This window comes from Crocodylus siamensis, chromosome 3, assembly GCF_052110815.1.
Source record: "Crocodylus siamensis isolate JL-2025a chromosome 3, ASM5211081v1, whole genome shotgun sequence".
NCBI classification, from domain to species: Eukaryota; Metazoa; Chordata; order Crocodylia; family Crocodylidae; genus Crocodylus; species Crocodylus siamensis.
Window position 1 is genome coordinate 54716339 of NC_143397.1, and position 23056 is coordinate 54739394.

At 41.5% G+C, this 23056-nt stretch overlaps 1 long non-coding RNA gene across 1 annotated transcript; it reads left to right on the forward strand.

Moving 5' to 3' along the window:
- Window positions 1-21842: 21842 nt before the first annotated feature.
- LOC149868294 (uncharacterized) lies at window positions 21843-22756 on the forward strand. Its single transcript, XR_016440968.1, has 3 exons — window positions 21843-22219; window positions 22343-22498; window positions 22671-22756. It is a non-coding gene; the product is annotated as an uncharacterized LOC149868294 (long non-coding RNA).
- Window positions 22757-23056: the final 300 nt, after the last annotated feature.

The window sequence follows — 23056 nt, forward strand, 5'->3', positions numbered from 1 at the left end:
CCACCTTTCTAAGCAGGCCAGGTGGCGGTGGCAGTGGCTTCTTGCAGCTGCCACTGCCGCTGGCCTCAGCCCTTTGGTACTGGCAGGGACCCCTGTGCACAACCCTGACCCCAGCCAATTTTTTTGGCAGACCCCCCTAAGAATCAAAGTGTAATTTGAACCCTGACAAAAGCTGGGTGAGGAGTGGGGGGGAAGAGGTAACAGAAGCGGAAAGAGCATGCAGCAGCAGCAGCTGAGCCAGGGACTGTTTAGGAGTTTCTGGCATGGATAAGACTTCCCATTTGAAGAAAGGGATCATGTTCTTTATCATTGTTTTACCCCAAATAATAAGACTTCTGCTCCCTGCCACCCCTGCTCTCAGAACTGCACACCCCCCACCCCAGTTCTGGAAGCCATGCTGCCCCCTGTCCCCTGCCTTCAGAACCACGGGCCTCCCCCTCCCTCCACCTTCAGGGGTTGCCCTGAGTACCAACTCTATTTATTATGCCACTGGGCCCATACTGACTAATGCCAGTCAGAAAATCAGAGAAACAGCAGAACAGTATTGAGACATGGCACACCATGTCCTTTCCAATGTAGGCCTGTGGTCAGTTTTTATTAAAATATCTCTTTGATTTGGCCGGCTAAATGATATCCAAACATACCCTGCTCCCTTAGCAGCCCGTGGAATGTTTATGAAAATGTATTATTTTAATACAGAAGAAAAACCCTCTCCTTTTTCTCCCATTTTTTCTATCCCATTTCTTCCACATTCTTTGGCAGCCTGTAGTCAAAATGACACTAAAGCTATTGTAGATTACCCGTGACTATTTCAAAGAATATGCAATACCCGGCCAACCAATATGGCACAAAGATAAAGGAAATATATTGCATCTCCAAGCTCACAATTCAAAGGATCATTTATGAATAACCTATCCCTGGCATGACTTTATCTGCATTCTCTGTTCTTCTTTACAATACTCCATACTTTGCCCCACAAAAGTGTTGCTTTACTTCTGATGCTGCTTTATTAGCGTCATCTTGCTTTGTTTTGTTTCCAGTTTCATATTATTTTTACCCCAAAAGCCTTCTGCCAAGATGAAACATTGTAAGATGATCACATAGCTAAAAAAGAGCCAGTGAGGCTGTTTCCAAAGTCAGCATATGTTTCTAAAGTAAATGTAATTTTTAACTTTGGGAAGTTGGATATAACAGTTGTGTATATATGTACCTCTAAGCGCCTTACTTATTAGACTACTTTTATTTCTGGCTAGAAGCAGCCTATCTGAAAGTTAAAAGGAATTGAGGAGCTTAAGAAAAAATGTATAGTAATCTTACACTATTGTTTTGAATCATTTTTATCCACAGACAAAATCCATGACTTCTAGTGAGACAGGCAAAGTGAAGATAGATCGGTGTATGTGTATAGCACAAGAAGTTAAAAAGGTGAAGTTTAAAGACCTATTCACATTGCCTGAAATCTTTAAGAGATATTAGTATAAAAAAAGCTTATTTTTCATGTGTTTTCCTCTTCCACTTGTTTTATTTCATGTGTTTTCTTTTCTCTTGTTTTATTTATTGCAAGAGCTATTTTCAAATAAAATAAAATAAAATAAAAGGATCACTTTGGTTTAGTATGTAACCTTGTCCTTTTGCTTAGTAAGCTTCTTAATTTTGTTGATAGCAACTATTTTTGATGTCACAAAGAAGAAGTTTTTACAAAGGCTATGATTTTATCACAGTTGGGTTTAGTGAATTCCATGGTGGGGAGAGATTGTACTAATGGAAAAGTTATCATGTGTGTTTTCTGTGTGCTCTTTTACTCTGTAGTATTGCCTCGTGGGAGCTGAAGCTTGGAGAGTCAATGACCCCATTGCTTCCTATAGGCTAGCACCCTGACTAAATTATGTCATTCTCTCCTTTCGCTGAGTGGTAGTGTAGCATGAGAGTCCTTTCCTGTAGAGCAGTGATTCTCAGCTAGGGTGCTGTGGTATCCTGGAGTGCCTTGAGATACTTTCAAGGTTGCTGTTGGATGCCATGCAATGTTAACACTATTAGGTATGCAAATATGATTCACAAGCTAAAACCCAGAGATTTAAAATTCATAATGTTAAAAACAGTTTGGCCTATTGTGGTCTTTTTGAGTTTGCAAAGGAAGAACTGTCTTATTATTTTTTCCTGTAGTCAAAAGATGTGAATAGTAAAAGCTGGCATTTTCTGAGGGGTGTCTAACAAGGGGTGCCCCAAGCTGAATAAGGGGCGTCTTGAATTTGGAGAAGTTAAGAGCCACTGCTTTAGAGTCACAGTCTCTGTGATCCTGTGACCACCTTGAAAAAAAAAACAACCTGTAGCCCTAATTATGAATTTGGATCAGTAATAAGGGGCAAAATCAGGTAAGTTCTGTATTTTTCTTAAAAAAGAGATAGGAGAAATAAATATACATTGCAGAGATGCTTTCTAAAAGGAATATTTTCCATTTTCCTTTTGACTTAAAGCATAGATCTATTATGGAAAGTATCACAGTTTTACTCAAGAGAGCTTTTCACAGAGGGCCAGATCCTCTGATGTAGCTTTTGGCAGATGATCAGAGAGTGCACTGGAAAGATGCCTTTAAGCCGGCTAAAGGCTGCCCTATAGCACTTCATGATTACAGGGTGGGATGCACTACTGTCTCCTTTCTAATGATAGCAGTGAGTGCAGCCCAGTCACTGCTAGACCACAGAGAAAAATTCTGCAATTTATCCACTGGTTCTCAGTTGCCCCCCTTGGTACCAAACATGTCTACTTAACCTTTTATTTAAGGGTCCAGTGCATTTGGAATTAAGGTGTATATATGTGCAGTCTGACATACACATTTACTTATCTCAGTTTAATTCACTATCCATAGCTCAGGTGGCTCCATTTTATTTTCCATTTCTAAACTGGTACACCTTTAAATGTGTCTAGTATGTTCCCTTTTCCTCTGAATCTTCCCAGTCTATCAGCTTTTATTACTATGACACTTGGGGCAGTCTCAGCTCGCCCTCCCTTTTTCTACAGAACTGATCTGTTAACAGATCAGTATCTTTTGACCTTCTATTTCTCAACATTAGCAAAATAGGCTTGTCATTAGCACTGTAGTAGAGAAGTCCTTCTTTATGGCTAACAATCTGGATAGTGTGTTTGAGCAGATACTTTTTTTATCTAGGTCATTGATTTATCTTTTCTGTATGGTTGTTTTAGCAAACCCTTTGCAGCCTACTTGATTTAACTTTATATGGTCAAATAGCCAGCTATACAAAGCCAAGTAGGGATCAGTCATACATAATAATCAACATCTTGCTATTTCACTGCACTACGATTGGCTAACTATGGCCCAAAGAGTTCATATTGGTAGTCACAAATTGCTAACAGGAGCTCCCTCACTATGCTCCAGTTTTGTCAAGCTGTTGCTCCCTCACTTAAACCTCCAGAAGGGCCTACTAAGGGTGAGATTATACATTACAATTAGAACATGTTAAAACCATTTAGAACTTCAATGATCATACATTAATGCCCATTAACTAGTACTAAGTGCTCTTTAGGCATTTTAAAGTTGTGTTACTTTGGCTCAGGATTTTCTTTGACCTGGACTACCTAGCTTGAGTTACATTAACTTCTGGGTGTTCACCTGAGATAAAATCACCAATTTGCAGTCCTCCAGTGTTCCAGGAGGCAACGCCCCCAGATGAACTAGCTATCCTCCAGAATTCAATGGCCCTGGACTGACAGCTAGGAACAGTAGGGCAATAGGTAGGTGGGTGGGGAGGGACAGAAAATGGGTGAAGGTTGGTAGATCAGCCAGGGAGAAGGGTACATGTGGGCAGGATTGGAGGGGAGAAGAGGCAGGGGGAAGGGGGTAATGTGTGGGTAGGGAATTGTGGGGTTGCTGCCCCTTCTGCCCCCCAAATTGTTCCCCTGATCCGCAAATCACTCCCTCCACCCCTAGATCACTCCCCTGCCACCCCAATTGCCTTCTCTGCCTCCCATCTCCCATTGGTCCCTCCACTCCTGGATCCCTGCCCTGCCACCCCAATCAGCCCAAGAGTGCTGGAGGCCTGGGGGGGGTGGTGGTCATTCCTCTTCCCTGCCCGCTCCTGGGATACCTGCAGATTACATTACTCCAGCATATGCCTAGATACAGCCTCTACCAGGCCCTGGAACTGAAGGTGAGGCCGGGGGCAAGGAGCTGGTTCCAGGTGGAGGGTAGTATGAGCTGCAGAAAGCTGCAGGAGTAGGCAGGAAGGGGAACTTGGGAACTTCGACCCACAGCTCTGCTGCTGGTGTTGCTGTCCTTGGACTGACTGGGAATTTGTGTGTGTATGTGTGTGTGTGTGTGGGGGGGGGGATCATGGGGTAGAGGAGGGATCCAGGGGCTGAAAGGGTGCAGCAGGGTGATTTGTGGGGTGGAGAATGTGATCCAAGTAGCATAATGGCTTTCTGTCTCCTCACCTACACTGTGGCTAGAGAGCTGGCAAGCAAGGCAGGCATGAAGCAGATAGCCACATCCCTGCTCACAAGCCCTCTAACAACAGGTCCAAGCAGTTCACATCAGAGAGGGTATTAACCCCAAAAGTGTGACTGATCAGTGACACTAGTTAACATTAATGCACAGCAACATTACTTAGAATTAGCTCTTGCAAACTCTAATGTGTGATCTCACTCCAAGAAGATGTGCTGAGTGGGTATAGCTCCACGCGCTCTACTTACACTGCTTCAGCTGGTCCTCTTTTGCAGCTGGTCTGCATAGATATAGTCTTTTGGATGAGAAAAGTTTGAGTATGTTACTGTTAGAGTACAGAAAATAGCTTAGGCTTGGATTCTTCAAGGGGCCTAGCTTTCTTGGATGCTTTTAAATCTTGTATTTAGTTGCAATACCACCTTTATAAAAAATGAAAAGAAGCTAATGGGCTGTAGTGACAGCCACAGAGATGTTGTGCATGTACTCTTTGGTCATAAAAGTCCCCGTCCTCTTGTCTGTCACAGATCTCCCACACAAAGTACATCATCACTGTATCTACCCTATATCCATTTGAGGAATGGGATCTTCTTTTTAATTATCATTGTTTTAGCCCAATAATGTTTTATCTTTTGAACCAATTGATCTTTTACAGCTGACCCCTAGTGCTTCTAGTAACACTGCCTTTGTGCTTCTCAGGATGTGTCTACACATGCCCCTACAGCACTGTTGTTATTGCGCCATCATTTATTTCTTCCTTTTGGAAGTACTAAATGAGGGCACAGTAACAGTCCGTACCATGCTGCGTCAGTGGCACACGGTTATTTTTAGTTGCTATGTCACCATAGCAATGCACTATAACGAGTTAGCTCATTGCTATGGCAATGTAGCCGCAGCATCTATGTTTGTGCCTGCCGATGCTGTTGCTGTAGTGTTACTTGTAGATACGCCCTCAAAGATTATACTTATGCTCTTTGTCATCACAATGATTAGGAGTCCCAGTCTTAGGATCCAGTACTGGCCTGTCAGCACCATGAAAAACAGGACTCTGCAAAGATCTCAAGCTGGACACACATTTATGATTATGGATTTTTTTAACATTGAAAATACTATTATTCAGTTTGAAACATTCCACTAAAAGGACAGCTGCTCCTCAGGAGTTTTGCAGCGATATTTCCTTTAAGTAGATGCCTCACATATCTTCCTTTCTGCTCCAGACCTTTGCTGTCCAGGCTAAAATCTCTTCAGGTGTCTTTAACATCAGCTTATGATCATGTATCTCTCAACCCTGGCTCCATATGACTAAAACACAACCTGAAAAAGACCCCTTCCTACTACCTCATTTCTTAATCACTGTGGACAACACATCCTGCCTATAATCCATGGCCATAACTTGAGTATGATCTGAAATTTAGGCTTTGCTCTAGGTCTTCACATCCAAAACATATCTAAGTCTATTGCATTCTTTCTGCATAATATTGCTAAGATACAGCCTTTCCTATTAATTTAACCTGCTAAAACTCGAGTCCAAACATCACATCTGGGGTACTACAAAATCCTTTTCTCTGGCCCTGACAAATGCAGTGTTCCCTGATCATACATACCCAGAAAGCTGAAGGAAAGGTTTTTTTCTTAGCCTGTTGCTTGGTCATATAATTCCTCATTTTTTCTATTGGATCCTTCTTCCATATCAACACAATGCTTGTCTTCATTTTCAAGGCCTATCCCATCCTTAACTCACATCCCATATAATACACGGTCAAATAAATGGCCATATTAAGTGGCCTCTACTTTGCTGTGACATGAGCATCCATTGCCCTCTTATTAAGCAAACTTCTTTATGTTTTCTTCTATCCTGTTGGTAATGTTTGGGAGAAGCATCTCACCTCCAATGTTCTTAAAATCCCTCATTCAAATTCTCTTTTTACAGCTGCATACATGTTACAACTGTCATGATGATAATCCTGTGCCACTGTTACCTTGTACTCTACCTTGTCTATACCTGTTTTTTTCTCTTGCCTCATTTTAACTTCTTTATGCACAGAGTTGTCTTATTCTGTGTTTATACAGCGCTTAGCACATTGTGGACTTCGTACGTGACTTGGCTTTTGAAATCAGGCTTTCAAAACCTGAGAAATCCACATCATTAGGTACTTTTGAAAATATCATGTTTTGTGTTTAATTCTTTGGTACATTTATTCTTGTAGTATACCTCTATAACGTACTAAACCGCATGGGGTTTGAGTCACTGCTGTGTTACTGCATCTTTATGTTGGTGTAATTGCAGTGGTCAGACTCGCGGCTACTAATTAGGAACATAATATCTCTTTGAAAAAAATAAACATCTTGCTTTATATTTTAGCAATATAGCTACTATAAGTGAGCTATCTGTAGTTTAAGTTTTGAAACTCAACTCTATTTTCTTGTTCTATTTTGTGTTTTTATTCCCCTGATGAACAGTTTTTCCTATTCATTTTAATGTGCTGTGATGCAACAGACATCAGCTCAGTCTTACAGTAGGTGTTTGCTTACCTGCTGTGAAATGAAAAAAAGATGAGGCATATTTTACAGTGTTGTAGAGACTGAGATCAGTATGCTGATTTTCTTCCACATACCTCATTTGACTGTGGAGACATGCTATATAAGCATCTGAAAAAAATCAGCAATTTGCTGTGAGTACTTAAGCTAGTCTTAGCACACAGTTGTTAGTATTGTGTAATTTACTGTAGTCAACTTTCAAAGCACAATGCAAATTGTCTAGCAAAGTTATGAAGAAAAAACAAAACGAAACAATAAAATGATGTATTTCAAGTAACAGTCACTTTGTTAAAGAAATTCATTTTTTCCCTATTTATTCTATAGAATAAACCACTAAAATAGAGATGTGTGTTTTCTTCACATTAAATCATCACATATAGATGGAGAAAATTACTGTTGAGCTGGTGCGACTGCTTTTCAAATAAAAGAGTTTCTATTTCAAGTAGGGAAAGGAGTATAATTTTGGGTCATCTGCAAATTTTGTCACATGACTGTCCATCTCCCTGTGCCAGGCTGGTAACTGATATATTTAACTGTACTTGTCCTTGTAAATATTACCTAGTGGGGACCTTTGTGTATTCTGTTACATATCTTTCGCTTCTATTGAAAACTTATTATTCATAGCTGCTTTTTCCCCCTGGGGCATGTCTACACAAGGCGTTTACTCTGAAGTAGCCTAGCTAGCTCTGTAGTAAATGTCTTGGCATCTACATGTGCAGCCCTGTTAGGACATAGGAAACTAATAAACTCTGGTTAGTACTTGTAAATACAAGCTTTATCTTGCTGCAGAGTTTTGGGGTTCTTTTTGGATGCAGAAGTGCATGTGTAAACACTCACCTGGCTGGTTGGGGTACACAGGTGCTTCAGTGTGGGGGCTGTCTGCCCCTTGTGCCCCAAGCCAGCCCCTCCACAGAATGTTGAACCAGGGTGGAGCAGCCCTGGGGTGGGAAGCTGGCCCCCTGGACCTCCTGCCAGCCAGGGCTGCGCTGCCCTGGCTCAATGTACTGTGGTCCCAGGCACACATGTAAATGCGGCATCCAGGAGCAATAAACTCTGATGCAATATGCACCAGAGTTTATTGCTGTGCATTAATATGCACATGTAGCTCTACCCCCTGTATCCTAGCCAGTTACTAATGATGGTACTTCTTATCTTGTGACTATTTAGTTTCTTTAAGAGCCTCTCTTGTGGATTTCTGTTAAAGGCTTTTTGAAAGTCTAAATAAAACATGTCTTCTGTTCTCCATTATCCTATATATTGCTGACCTCCTAAAATAATTCTGTGCTAGAGATTATACCTGATAATGGAATAGATTTTATGGGTCCCAGGATTACCGTTGACACCTCTCTTCATGAAAGCAGTGCTTTAGATTTCAGGATTATTATGTCACTTTAGATGTACCCTCTTCTGAAAACCTACAGCTATATCTGAGTGCACAGAGATTTTTAAACAGTAGCTTAACCAAGGTCCATAGTCCATAAACTCCTTCTGTCCACTACTCTAGCCATGTTTTTATTCTAAATAACACAGTAAATAATTAAATAAAGATTATTCATGCATTTAAATTCATGCATATTTTTCAGTTTTTGACAGGAGTATCATTTTATGAGCAAGAACAAGAGCAAATTACAATACTGCGTGTTACTTGCTAATGCAGGGGTGGGTAATTATTTCAACTGGAGGGCTGCTTGCCCAGTTTTGGCAAGCTGTTGAGGGCTGCATGTGTAGCCCCATCCCTTGACAGGTGCCCCTCTATCTTGTAACTGGAAGTCCTGCCCCCTAACCCCTGACCTTTGCCACCAGAAGTCCCTCCCCTTGCTCCCAGAAGTACTCCTTTCAGCAAGGGGTTTTGCCATCTTGGAATGAGAAAAATACAGAATTATATTCTAAAAAGCAAACATCTAAAATATCAATTTGATTTCAAAAAATATTTTGTCCTGTTTACATGTGTTTGTGTAGTGTGCATAGAGGTAATTGTATATAATAGCTTAAAACAAAGTCTTACTCTTGTATATTATGGCAGGGCTTAGGTTTGTGGGTGCAGGGGCACGTGGGGCATGTCTGTGGGGGGTAGATAGGTGTGTGGGTGTGGAGTGAGGGAGTATGTGGGTGGATGTGGGTGTGGATATGTGGGGTGTGGGGCTTTGTGAGGGGCTTTGTGGGAGGGAAAGTGGCTGGGGTATATGAGGGGGTGTGGGTGTGGGAGTCTGTGTGTATGGCAATGAAGGGGGTGTGTGGGTGTATATGTATGGTGTAGTGTGCATGTGGGACTCACCCTACAAACACACACATGAACCTGGCTACTGGTGCATCTCATGCTCTCTGGTCCTGGGATGCAGCTGGGAGCCACGTGGTGCCAGAGCAGTGTGGGGGCAGGAAGGTAGGGAAATGGCTGGGAGTGGGGCAGGGATCCAGGAGCATATAATTTTTTAAAAATTTTTTAGGGGCCCTGAGGCCTAGATAGAATGGCCTGGCAGGCGGGATGCCTCCGGGCCGTATTTTGCCTACCCCTGTGATAATGCTTATAATTTAACTTACAATCCCTTTCTTGTATGGCAGCTACTATTTATTTGAATAAGTACAATGGAGGCAAGAACCTTTTCAATACTAAGTATACCCAAAAGCCTCAGGAGGCGTGGGGAGGGAAGAAGGGAAAAATAAATTCTGAGGTCCAATTAAGCATTGCTTTCTTTTGCCCGCCATTTCCTGTGAGCACTCAACCAATGGTGAAGAGAAATTAGGAAAAAGGGTCTCCCTAATTATTGAGTATGTTAATGGAATAGTGCTCATATGCCTTCTCCCTATTCAGGGTACTATTTTAAATCCATAAGTAACACATCAGTCTCCTGGGATTCCAGTAGGATCAGCTTTGACAGTTTGCTATGAGCATGGCTCCAGTTCCCTCCTAGACACTAGAAACCTTCTTCTTCTTTTTTTTAATCCCCTGCATTTTATATATTTTTCTCTCAGTTGTTCAGAGACTTGGTAGTTAGAGTAGGTGTAATAAGTTCATGTAATCACAACTTGGAAAGTGGCCAATGCTGGTGCTTATTCTGTAGGTATCTGACTTCCTTGTACATTTGAAAATTAAGTCCAAACTAGGGGAAGACAACTTATGAACAATGTGGGACTAGAGTTCCTAGTATCTTGTACAGCAAAGGGCTCACCTATTTTGCCCACACCTTCAACTACCCTACAAAGGAAAGGCTGGAGGGATTCCAGCAATGGTGCTGACACCAAATTAAAAATTTTGATAATGGGGTGAGAGCTAGATGTATCTTTCCATTATTCAGTATGGATTTCAGACATTAGGTTGGGCTGTGCTGGAAGAGTTAATGTTGGATATTTCCCTAGATGTGATAATAAAGTTGTAGCCTATTTAAGTCACCTTCCTTCCTGATGTCTTGTCTTGTTTCCTGGGGTGTCCAGAACAAATATATATTGCTGCTCTGCAGAACTAATCTTCTCTCACAGTGATAATGTGTATACATGTTCATGCATTACTAGCCCACAAATGGCCCAGTTGGTCAAGTAATGCAGTAGGCTGTACAAGGAAGATTAGCTTGAGTATATTAAAGCAGGATTTATAAACAGATTCATTAGGCAAGTCATGTACAATAAGTCTTTCATTTTCATCATTTTAGTGAACATGCAGAAAAGCTGTCACTGTTACAAAGAGCTACTGCTCCTCTGGCAGAGACAATAAGAGAAAACAAATGCAATGGGACACTTTGGAAAAGTCATTTCGCTATTCAGCATTTTTTGCTGTCATTTAACATTTCACACACTTTCTTTCAAACAGCAAGTTTATTATAAAAGCGTGACTTGTCCCAGATATTTGTATTGAGATCCACTAAGCTCTGTCTTTTCAGACTACTATGCCTTTCAAGCTATAAAGCAAAATTCGTAGGATTTTGTAGGGGTCTGTTTGAGCTTATAACAAGTTTAGTGAACTGGAGATTTCATAGATTTCATAGACATTAGGGCTGGAAGGGACCTCGGGAGATCATCGAGTCCATCGAGATGAACTAAACTATTTTAAATAAGTTCTCGTGTCTTTTATTCGCACTCCTGAGTTTTCCCAGTGTGTGTATGATATAGAAAACAACAAAATATAAGTAATGATTTTTTCTTCTAGGAGGTGGGAAGGGCATTTCATTAACATATGGATGCCTGTCCACTAGAAACAGTTCTGCAATCACCAGCTCATTTAACACAGTCTACGTTTTGAAACAACTGTCAAACATAAAAACTTGCAGTCCGAATGAGCCAGATTTGTGATCTAGAGGTGAAAGGCTCTGGAGTTTGTTATCCTGCCTTATAGCTAGGTTTTATCATTTTCTAAAAAAAAAAAAAAATCTCTTCTTTCATTGGCTCTAAAACTCGAAAAATATATGTGTGCAGAACAGACAATAGACTCTGTGTTTGTGTGCGCATGTATGTGTGTATTCTGTTTATATTCCCTTTTTTCTGTCATGTGTACATATACACCCATGCTCATACAGATTTATGAAAAGATTCATGAAATTTTTATCTTTAGAGTAAGACAAAGGGACATTTTGCAATACTTCTTCTTACACAAAGACCACACAAATACTTCCCAACAGAAAAATACTTAAATTCCTATTCAGAGAACAACAAAGCAAGAAGTATAAAAGTATCCATGAGAGTCTGAGCTGAACTGGCCACAAGATGGCTCCTTTTTGGGAGCAACAGAATTGTTAAATATGCAAAACTCCAGAAAACAAAGGCATAAGAATGACACAGAAAAACAGACAACGCCATTCTCTGTTAGCTGTTTTCAGTACTATATAAATTGACATACCTATGCCTTTCTAATTAAGGTCTCTGAATGACTTTGTTTAGTAAGTCATATCATAAAAATTGAAGAATACTTTGTATACTTGCAAACAGGCAAGTAATAGTATCCTACCATTTTAGCAATCTGTGGTTTTAAAACTATTAAAAGTACATAACTATACTGGCGTTAGCAAAGTAGTTGCAGAGATTTAGAGGGCAAAAGCTAATAGTTAAAAGTTTTCCCCACTGTTTGAGAGAGAGGTTCTACCCTGCCTCCATGGTGATGTTCATCTTTATTCAGATCTCACTCTCATTCTGTGCAGGTCCAGCTGAAACTTCAGAAAGAATACTTATTCCTGTGCATAGATTCTCCAGATGAATCAAGACTGACATCCACGGCAAATAACAATTTCCGGTCTAAAAATGGGGAAAAAAGAGAGATTGCTCCAAGGAAAATTTCCAACTGACAGTGACAAGTCGACTGGAAGATTTGAAAGAGTAAGCGTGACTTCCTCTGATGATACATTGAAAAATCACCTAGTACATCACAGCTGCAGAGTACGCCATGCAGTTTTTAAACTTCTTTTTTTAACGCTACCATTGCTGAACTGAAAAATCACTGTACAGTTTTATTAGGTTACGATAATATTAGTAGGCTAATTTAACTGAAACCGTCACCTTAGTTACTTCATTTTACCTTCATTTTAATTATTTGCCCTAGCAAGGTATTACTGTAGTTGAAAGGGTGAAAGAAGGTAAAATTTCTATAAGCATCCATTCCAAATCAAGACCTGTATTGATTTGATAATAGTCACATGCTTTTTTTTTATGTTCCATGTATACTTGAATTAATAAGTTTTACTTGTGCTCACTAGAGCACTTTTTATGCTTGAATAGTCAAATATTCATTGGAAGTGAATTTTGAAGTATATTTTCCCCATTTCTAGCTGCAATTTGTTTTTTATTGATTAGTTACATAAAGAATGAGTAAAAACTGAGTAAGGGCTTCAAGGTGTCAACCATATTAGATGGTAGCACTGAAACAGAATATTACATTCCTGTATTATGTTAATGTTTCCATTCTGAAACACTGGTATTTCAGAATACCAAAATAGCTGAAATACAGTTTTATGTTTGCTTTTACTACTGTAAGTCAATAACATAATGAGGTGCTTTTTATAGAACGTTATGAATAAAAACTTCTAGTAGTGACAGGAAACCAGAAAGAGATGAATTAAACTAAGGATGACTGAAGATCAGAGTGGGTGATCTTCCTGCAGTATATTTCTTGTAGCTTGTTATAGCATCACGTGAGAGCAGATTATGGAGAAGACATCTCAGTTTTAACTGCCTATTTTAAGAAGGAATAACTAGACCATCAACTTGATTCCAGACTAATGTATTATATAGAAAGACTTGCCTCAGATATTATGTTAATATTCTTACAAGTTCACTGAATACCACTTTAACAATTATCAATATAATTACTCTTTGTAAGAATTGGAACAAGTGGGTTTGATCCATTATAGTTTAAGACCCATGTAACTTGTAAAAATCTGAGTAAAAAAAACCCAAACAAACCTCTGCCTGCACTTTTAAAGATGCACATATATTTGACTGTTTACATTGATGTGGGAAACTATAGCAATGGTAATTGAGATTTTATGGATGCAAATAAATATCTAAATGCCATAGGATCTACCACATACAGGAAAAATGTGTGTTATTAATGAAGTTGTGACCTTGTATGTTCACAGTGTCTGATTAAGCACACCGTGTTGGCTGCTCATCACATTGTTTAAATGGGATTCACTCCTTCCTCCTATGGAGCTTATGGCCACTATAGTCACAGTTCACTGACCAGTGGTGATTTCGAGCTTACTACTTTACAGGTTAGAGCAGCACCTATATAGTAGTAAATGTCACTGGAATAAGCATGAAATGGGCTTCAGGCTCAATAAGTGATAACTGTCTCCATGGTGCTCCCCATCTCTTGCTATCAGTGCTATTGAAGTTAGCTGCTGCTATGAGCCTGTTTGACTTGGGTAGATAACAAATACTGATTAAAACATACTTCATAAACAAGCCATGGATGTAATTTGATCCCACAAAATATTAAGTGAACAATCTGAAATAATGAAAAAAATCATGAATAATCACAATTTCTCTACATCTAATTTACTAACAACAAGAATAAAGGGATTGTATTCAATGAAAAAATAATTAACAATGAATAATTTGGATGACTATTCTATTCATTTTCTTCCACTGCTTTATTGTTCCCTGTCAAACTCATGCATATCCCTTTTTTCCTCCATACAACTTCCATCCTTGATGGATAGAGTTTGTGATTTGGCAGCCATCTCTAGCCAATGGTGGTATGAGATCACTGATGGAAGCTACTGTGGCTACCTGACTGGCTGGGGACTAGGTCATTTTAGTCATCCATAGCATTTGATTCACTGCTTTTGAAGGTCTGAAGAATAAAAAAAGGGAACTGAAAATCAAATATATTCTATGGCATGCATTCTCTTAAGAGGATAATTAGCTATTTCATTAGAACATCAGATTTAGATGCAGACCAAAAACAAAGTATGAATCAAGACATAGCTAGAACTAGTCTATAGTTTAGGCCAGGGATGGGCAAAGTCTGGCCTGCAGGCCAGACATGGTCAGCAGAGGACTCCATTTCCCAGCTGCCCCTGTGCATGGTTGGGGCTGCTCAAGGCTGGGGTTGCCATGGAGACCAGCCCGAGGGGCAGAACAGGACAGGGAGCTGCTCTGGAGCCTGCATGCTCTGCGCAGAGGCATGCAGGCAGGGGATCACAGCTCTTCCCCGGGGCCTTGCAGTGGTGACAGCCTGGTCTGGAAGAAGGGCAGAGTTGCAATCCCCTGCCTATGTGCCCCTGCCCAGAGCATACAGGCTACAGATCACAGTACTGCCCTGGATCCGGAGCAAGCTGTCCCCATCATAAGATCCCAACAGCTCCAGAGCAACCGCCTGCCCTGCGCGGCCGCACACCCTGCTGGCGCGGCTGACGCTGGTCTCCCCGGCAAACCCAGCCTTGAGCTTTCACAGTGCAGCTGGGACTGGGATCTCCATGGAGACTGGCACCAGCCTTGCAGGCAGGGCCTGCTGGGAAATGGAGTCTGGCTGCTGGCCAGATCAGCCATTTTATTTTCGTGTCCCCCCACCTCTCAGTTTAGGTTAATTTAAGATAAATGAAGCGGAATTCCAATCAGAGAGATGCCCAAAATCTGAAACATTTGAGTTTGTGTACCCAAATGTGGACATAAGATTGACAGCACAGGATCATCTCTAACTGTAAGTAAGGCCCCTGCTACTCGTTACATATATTATGCAATTAACTGGTGAATCGCACAATAAATTTAGACACCCATGCAAAGTAATTATCAAACCAGTAAAACTGGATAGAAACCAGCTATAGAGTTGTTACACATTGTCAATCACTAAATTTGTATCTATTTGGCTCTTTTATATCTACATGATCCTTTTTATTGGAATGTGTGGCAGTGGCCTAAGCTCTTTAGCTATAACTGGTCTCCAGTTTTCTAAGTTATACTTTTCTCTTCTTGTAAGATGGCCTGAGCCTTTGTTGGAAATGGCAGCATAGAAATCAAATAAAAGAGTAAATAAATAAATAAATATGCAATATGTAATAAACCTTTGGCTGCTGATTTTTCAAAATCCAAAATCTTACGTTTTGAAAAGACTTGTAAGAGTGTTTGGTATTCACTAAATATATTAAAATGAAGAAGAAGAAAAAAATATGAACTGGTTGCCAATCTTAAAATAACCCAAAATTTAAATTTTATTTAACAAAAAGCATGTCAAATAAAAGTATCAATGGACATGGAAAACACAGGGTAGTGTCTACAGTTTCCTGCTGCACAATATGGATTTAGTGGTAATTTAAGATGATTAGACAAGTAATCTCACAGGCAACACCTTACATTTTCTGTATATACCTTTGTGATTTCTTTTGCAGTTCTTTAAACATAAAGGTTGAACAGGACACAATTATTTTGCCTTCAACTTATTCATGTAATGCAAGTGACAAGTTCTAGCCGATAGAGTAGACATCAGTGTCACTTGCTTTGTTTAAAATAGTGGAAATGTTGACCTGTATTCCCATGAAAACTGCCTCGTCCATTCATCTTGATAAAAAATGTACTATTTCTCTGCTTATGTTTTACTCTAACAAGAAGGCAGAGCTATTGCAGTGTTGCCTAATATTTATTTTTCTTATAGAATTAAGATTCTATGACAGCTGGGGCTGGGGTTTCCATGGATATTGGCCCAAGCAGCGCTGACTGGGTGGGGAGCTGCTTCGTGGCTGGGATCTTGTCCTGGTGAAAGATCATGCTGGAGCCTGGGCAGAATACTCTTCTGCAAGATCCCAGCCTGAGCTCTGGAACACCTCCCCACTCAGTAGTCATGTACCCTGCCAGTACTGCTTGGGCCAGTCTTCATGGAAACCACAGCCTTTCCCTGCCACTCCTGGGGTTTCCATGGAAACTGTTTGGCGTGACATGGATAGGGGCTGCTGGGAAAATGGAGCTTGGCTGTCCACCCCTGGATAAGGCTTACCTGTACTCCTAAAGCATGCTACCACTACACCTCCCACTATTTGACTTGTTGTCCCTTCAGCAACCACAAGAGGTGCTGCTTCTCCAGCTGTCCTTGGGACTAAATGGATGAGTCTATATGTGCACTTTATGGTGCAGTAGACTAATTTGCTGTGCAGTAAAGCATCACTGTCTATACATGCACAGCAATGGGGTAGGTGTAGACTAATTTACAGTGCTGTCAGATAGTCCCATCAGACACAGGTACTATGCACCGGCAGAGTAAATTACTGCACTTAAATACATGTGCAGATGGTGATGTTGGAATTAGTTTACTTTGGCTCAAATTGCACTGGAGTTTATTCAGTTATATGAACTGCATGTATAGACGTGCCCAGTGAATGCCATTTACACATGTCCTGCTCTTGTTCAACCACATGGAGAGGAGGAAGGGGAACCTTAGCTTGTCCAATATCCTCTTGGTTCATTGCTTAAATTATTATGCCTCAAATTATTACTACTCTCTAAGCCTGATTTCATATTAATTATTAAGAATTTTAAAAATTCTTCACTTCAAGCTATAATTTCTCATTTAAGCCAAGGCTTCCTAATATCCTCTGTGAGTGTACTTTGTGAATGCCCTGTACTGCAGAGACTATAAGGGGCACTTGAAGATTGCTTCAGACTGCAAGAGCTATGTAGGTGTATAAATAGTATAAATGAGTCAGGTTCTTAACATCTGATCTGGAGTCATAATCACAAAATATGAGAAATATTATTTGAAAGAAGCAGGTGCCAGACTAAATGTTATTAAATATGAACTAATAACAAAATTACTCTTGTATAGCTCTTTTCCTCAGAAAACCTCAAAGTCTTTTACAAAGAGGTTCCTCTTATTGTTCCCATTTTTCAGATGGATAAATGTGAGGTACAGACAGTGGAAATGATGTACTCAGGTGGTGCATCTACACATGCATTTGATCTGGGATCAGTTTACTTGCAAGTAAACTACTAACAAGTAAACACTCCCAGGCAGATGTCTACACATGCAGGGAAATGGGAGCAGATTTACTGCTAATGGCAGCAAACGGCTCCCACTTTCTGGGGCCCTGCAGTGGGTCTCTGCCACCACCAGGGGGCGCTTTAGGCTCCCCCTGGGTGCTAGCCTAGGAGCTGGTAGGGAGCACCAGGCCAAGAGACAGCTGTCTCCTGGCCAGGGCTGGGACATTACATCCTGCCCCGGGGGCTTGCTGCTGCTGGGGTGGGGACAATGTCCCCCTGCCCAGAAGAAGGGAGCTCCTAGTCCTGGATCCTAGATAAGGGGCAGGGGTCTTGGAAAGAACTGCAGGGGAGGGGCAGATCCCAGTTCCCTGCCCCGATATACTGGTGGGGTAGCTAGCAGCTAGCTCACTGTTAGCTGCTCCACTGGCATCTCAGGACAGGGAGCTGAGACCTATCCCACCCCTGCATCTCTTTTGAAGTTGTGTGCCTCGATTGTCTGATTAGGGCACGGGGCTGGGACCTGCCTCTGTCCAGGACAGTTCCCAGCCTCCACTCCATGATTGCAGGGCAGATACTCAGGAGCCTGTTCCCTGCTCAGCTTCATGAGTGTGGAGCTGGGCAGGGAACAGGCTGGGAAGCTTGTATAAGCAAGTACAATGACTGCACAGTGACCTAAATTACTGCACAGTAGTGCCGTCAAATGGCTTTTTGTGATGCTATTGTGCAGTAGCCCCAAAACTGCTGTGTAGTAATGTTGCATAACGGTATATGCCATGTGACACTACTGTGTAGTAGTCTCAGGCTACTGCACAGTCAATGCCTTGTATAGACGTGGGCACTAGGCTTATTTTTTTGGGTACAAGATAGACTTTTTAGATTTGGTAGAATTTCTCCACCAGTTATTGTAGTGGTTTTATTTTATATTATATAGTTTGAGTATGAGATTTATTTTAGTTTTTAGTGGGTGCATCTACATGAGACGTTTACTGCAGTTGCCTAATTAGCTCCACAGTAAAGTCTCAGTGTCTACACGTATGGCCCTATTAGGCCATAGTAAACTAATTTAGTATGTCATAAGTAGGTATTTGTAAACACAAGTACTATCCTATGGTGGCATTCTTTAGTGCACAGCAATGCACTTGTAGACGCTGGTGGAGTTGTTTGGGTCACAAGGGTGTTTCAGTGCAGGGGCTGCCTGCTAGCTAGCCCCACACTGGAGCACCCTTGTACCCAGCCAGTGCTTCTTCAGCATGTTAAACTGGGTTGGAGCATCCCTGGGCTGGCAGGCTGACCCCCAGGAGCCCCTCCCAGCCAGGGCTCCTACAACCCACCTCAACATGGTGAGGTTTTAGAAGCACCTTCAAATACAGCACCCAGGAATAATGAACTCCAGCACGATATTTTCCAGAGTTTACTGCATCACAATTTCATGTGTATATGCACCCAGTAATTAACAGATAAAATCTTTTATAATAATGCAATTATATATCATTGCCAAATAAAAGGTAACCACCAGATGGTACATTTTATGTTAAGCTGAACAGCACATTATATTATGCTTTTGTTCCTGTGTTTAGTAAGATGAAAATTTATTCTAGAGCTACATTGTTCCTTATATTATGGGGTTGGTGAAGCTGATGATTTTTTTTTACATGGAGTATTGAGCATCAACCATAAATATGGTGAAAATTAACATTTTAGGGCTTGATTGTAGTGTATAGTTATGAAACAGCAGTAGATTTGCTCTTGTTACTAAAAAATCAATTCCTACCATGAGGATTTTTTAATAAATCCACAATATTGAGAATTTTTTAAATACATTTTTATATTGATAAGAATAGCATAGAGTTAGTTAGGCTGGAATTACATTTTGTTATTCTTTCTTACTTTGATATTTTATTGTGTTTTATAAGTGGGGTGGGTCTTTGATCTTTTGTTGTAAGTAGCCCTTGGGCTTTTAGGGAACAGGTGGCAAATAAATCAAACAGATAAAACCATAACAGAGAAATAGTAGTTATAGAACTTAACTTCTCTTGAAGTGCTATTCATGTCGTTGGATGAAACTGTTTCCAACTGAAGTTAGTGGGAATTTTGCCATTGCTATCAATAGGGCCAGGATTCCACCCCCTCCCCGCTGCCATATTAATAGTATCTCAACCTTTTACTAACACTGTCATATTTACAAGCATTTCTACAGTATTTGGCTTCAACGTTTTGCTAAAGATTAACATTTTGTATGCTGGATCAGAGGGAACACTGAAAAGAATGTGATATATTAACCACATATTTGATTCATCCCGGTGGAAACATGCCTAAAACATAATTATCCTGTGTTTAATGGAGGGAAAGAATAAGAATATCTGTTAAATACCTTACACAAGAACAAGACTGAAACAAAATGCAGTTTAAGAGGACTGAAATTTGTAAGGGGTTGGAATATGTACGAAAGTAATACATTTAAATATTATTTGGAAATCAGAATTAGAGAGTTTTTGAAATGAGGTAGTTTCTTACTTTTTTCATTTCTTCCTTTGAAGTTCACATATCCTATTGCCAGTTTTTGACATCTATTATTATATGTATCTCTGTACCATCATGGGGTTTTTCCTTTTGGAATTCTGGGGAGAAATATTTTTACTCCATAACTGGTTTAAGCTGCACCAATCTGAAGTGTGGCATTAAAGATCTGACATTGTTCTTTAGGCAGTGACCTACGTCTTTAAAATGAAGAATATACATTAAATTTTAATAGCTTCATTTACTTGGATATTATTGTTGACTTTGTAATTCCCAGTTCAAAAACACAATGCTAACTAATGACAACAGTCATTGTTAGGAAAAATCCCATCTCTTTCACACATGATGGCAGATTCACCATCTTGCCATTGCTGGATTTAGTCTAATGTCAATATTTCTACAAAGCTGAACACTGCCTGTGAATGCTGTATTTCCTCTCTTGTCATCATTCTGTGTAAGGCACATTATTATTTCCTTTCTGTTTTCAGCTCCAAATAACATATACTGACAGGTTAAGAAATAAACAGCTAAACTGCCTAACCATTTCATTTTTTCTACCTTCAATTTTTCCTATGTGCTTGAGTTTGGTGACTTTTTTTCAATCAAATATGTGATTTACAAAGAATCTAAAAAAGAAACAAACAGTCTCAGATGGACTGCTACTTATCATGAATCTGGTTGGAATTGGGCAATACTTTCAGCCAAAAGAAAAACAGAAAATTGCATTTTATTGGAAAAGAAAAAAAAATCTGATACTTTTAAAACACATTTCCTTTTCTTCTTTTCAAAATTATATATTTATTTTGCCATTGACTTAAATTTTTAAAAAGAGTGGTCAGAGGAATAAGTAATGAATGCAAAACTGGAGGTGCACAACAAAGCACATTTTGGGTGAAATGAAATGTACTGGGTTGATGAAAACAAGATTTTTAGCTTTAAATTTCAGGGTTGGGGAACCTGAAAAAAAAATTTTGAAATTCAACCCCAACTCTAATTTATTTTTTTTTACAGGTTTTTAACACTTTTTAATTTTTTTTACATTTTGGCCAGATCACTATAAAATAACTTTATTCTTTCCCAAACCAGTGGGCGCATCTACACATGCAGTAAATTTGAAGTGGATTTACTGAACAGTAAAAATATTGTGCAATAAGTCTCTTGGGAGCAGATTTGGACCCAATGAGAGAAGCCCAGAGAGTACTGCTCCCATCCTGGTAAGCTGGCAGCTCCTGGGGGCAGGGAGCAATCTCTTAGCCCCCATTGCAATTACAAAGCCAAGGCTGAGAGCTCCCTGCTGCCGGGGTAGGGGGACATTGTCTCAGCCCAGGCTCCACCATTGGAGCCCATCTCAGCAGCAGGCAGCTCCTGGGGCCAGTAGCAATCTCTCGCTCGCTGCTGCCCAGCTAACAAGGACCAAATTTGCTTCCAGTCAGATGTCTAAATGTGTCTTGCTGCTCAGCAGCTACTCCACAGCTAATTTGTTACCTGTATTATCAGGTGGCAAATTAACCATGGAGCAGATCAATTTACTGCACAATAAGCATCTGCATGTGTAGATCATGATGTTTAGTGCATAGTATATTGGTCTACTGCACATTAAAGCCTCTTGCATAGACACGCCCAGTGTTACAATACAAAATTCCAGTGATTACCAGAGAGCCATAATTGCAACGTATATTTAAAAACCTATTTTTCTTATTTCTTTCTTTCTGGGAGATATATATGTAACAGCTGCACAGCTTGGTTGGCTGCAAGCTAAGTGGGTGCACTGTGCTTAAGAACCGTTGCAACCTCTGTAAGAGCGCGCCGGCGTTTGCGCAGGCGTTCGCACCGGCGGGCGGGCTGGGAGGGCCAGGAGTGGGACTCCTGTACGGGTAGGACATAGACACCACACAGGTCTACAAATAGCAGCTTAGAAGGATGTATACGAGGAGTGCTGCTAGGGCCTCTGCCCAGGGGGACAAGGCTAACCGGGGCTGGTCTGAGGCCTCCACCCAGACCGAGCCCATGGGGGAGCTGATGTCCCCCTACCTCCCGGCCTGCGGGGGATCCCCAGCAGGGCCGGGAGGGGCAGAGATTGGGAGCCCCGACACCTGTCCGGCAGGTGCCCGGCTTAGGGCTCTGGAGGCACAGGTGAGGGAGCTCCGGGAGGAGGTTAGCAGGCTGAGGGGGATCAGGGAGGCGGAGGAGGAAATTGACAGTTATTTCCTTTCCCTGCAGGACCAGGCACCCAAGGAAGAAGCAGCCCAGGGAAGGACCTCCACAGCAGAGTGGCAGACGGTCACAGCCAGGACCGGAGCGGCTCGCAGCGAGCAGGTACAAGCTTCTCCAGTCCGACTGGAGAACAGGTACGAGGCCTTGGCGACTCTGCAGGAGATGGAAAGGGAGGAGGAAACCCTTGGGCAGGAAGAACTGCCACATTCTTCACACTCCAAACAGATCAAGAGATCCGAGAGGACCCAGAAGAGGAGGAGACGCGTGCTCGTCATAGGCGATTCCATCCTGAGAGGTACGGAAGGGCCCATTTGTCGCCAGGACCCTTCAGCACGAGAGGTCTACTGCCTGCCTGGAGCTAAGATTCAGGATGTGACGGAGGTAATCCAGGCCAGGATCAAGCCCACCGATTACTACCCCATGGTCCTTGTCCATGTGGGTACTAATGATGCGGCCAGGAGAACCCCCGATCACCTGATGGCGGACTACCAGGCTCTGGGCGGCGTGCTGAGGGAATTTGGTGCACAGGTGGTATTCTCTTCCATCCTACCAGTGAACGGACGCGGAAGACGGCATGAGAACTGCATCCGAGAGACCAACTGGCGGCTTCGGCAGTGGTGTCTCGAAGCAGGCTTCGGCTTCCTGGACAACGACCCACACATTACAACGAGGGACATGCTCAGCTGGGATGGGCTTCACCTGTCCCCCAGAGGTAAGCGTGTGTTTTCTTCCAGGTTGGCGGATCTCCTCCGGCGGGCTTTAAACTAGGCTCGTCGGGGGGAGGGGAAGATGAGGGTGGGGGAGGCTGTGGACCACCAAACCAGGTGGCACCCACAAGGACAGCCCAGCCTGAAGAAAGAGAGCTTTGGGAATGTAAAAGACAGGGGGTGGACAGCAATACGGCACAGGTAAGGAACGGGAAGGTTAGAGACAAAAAGC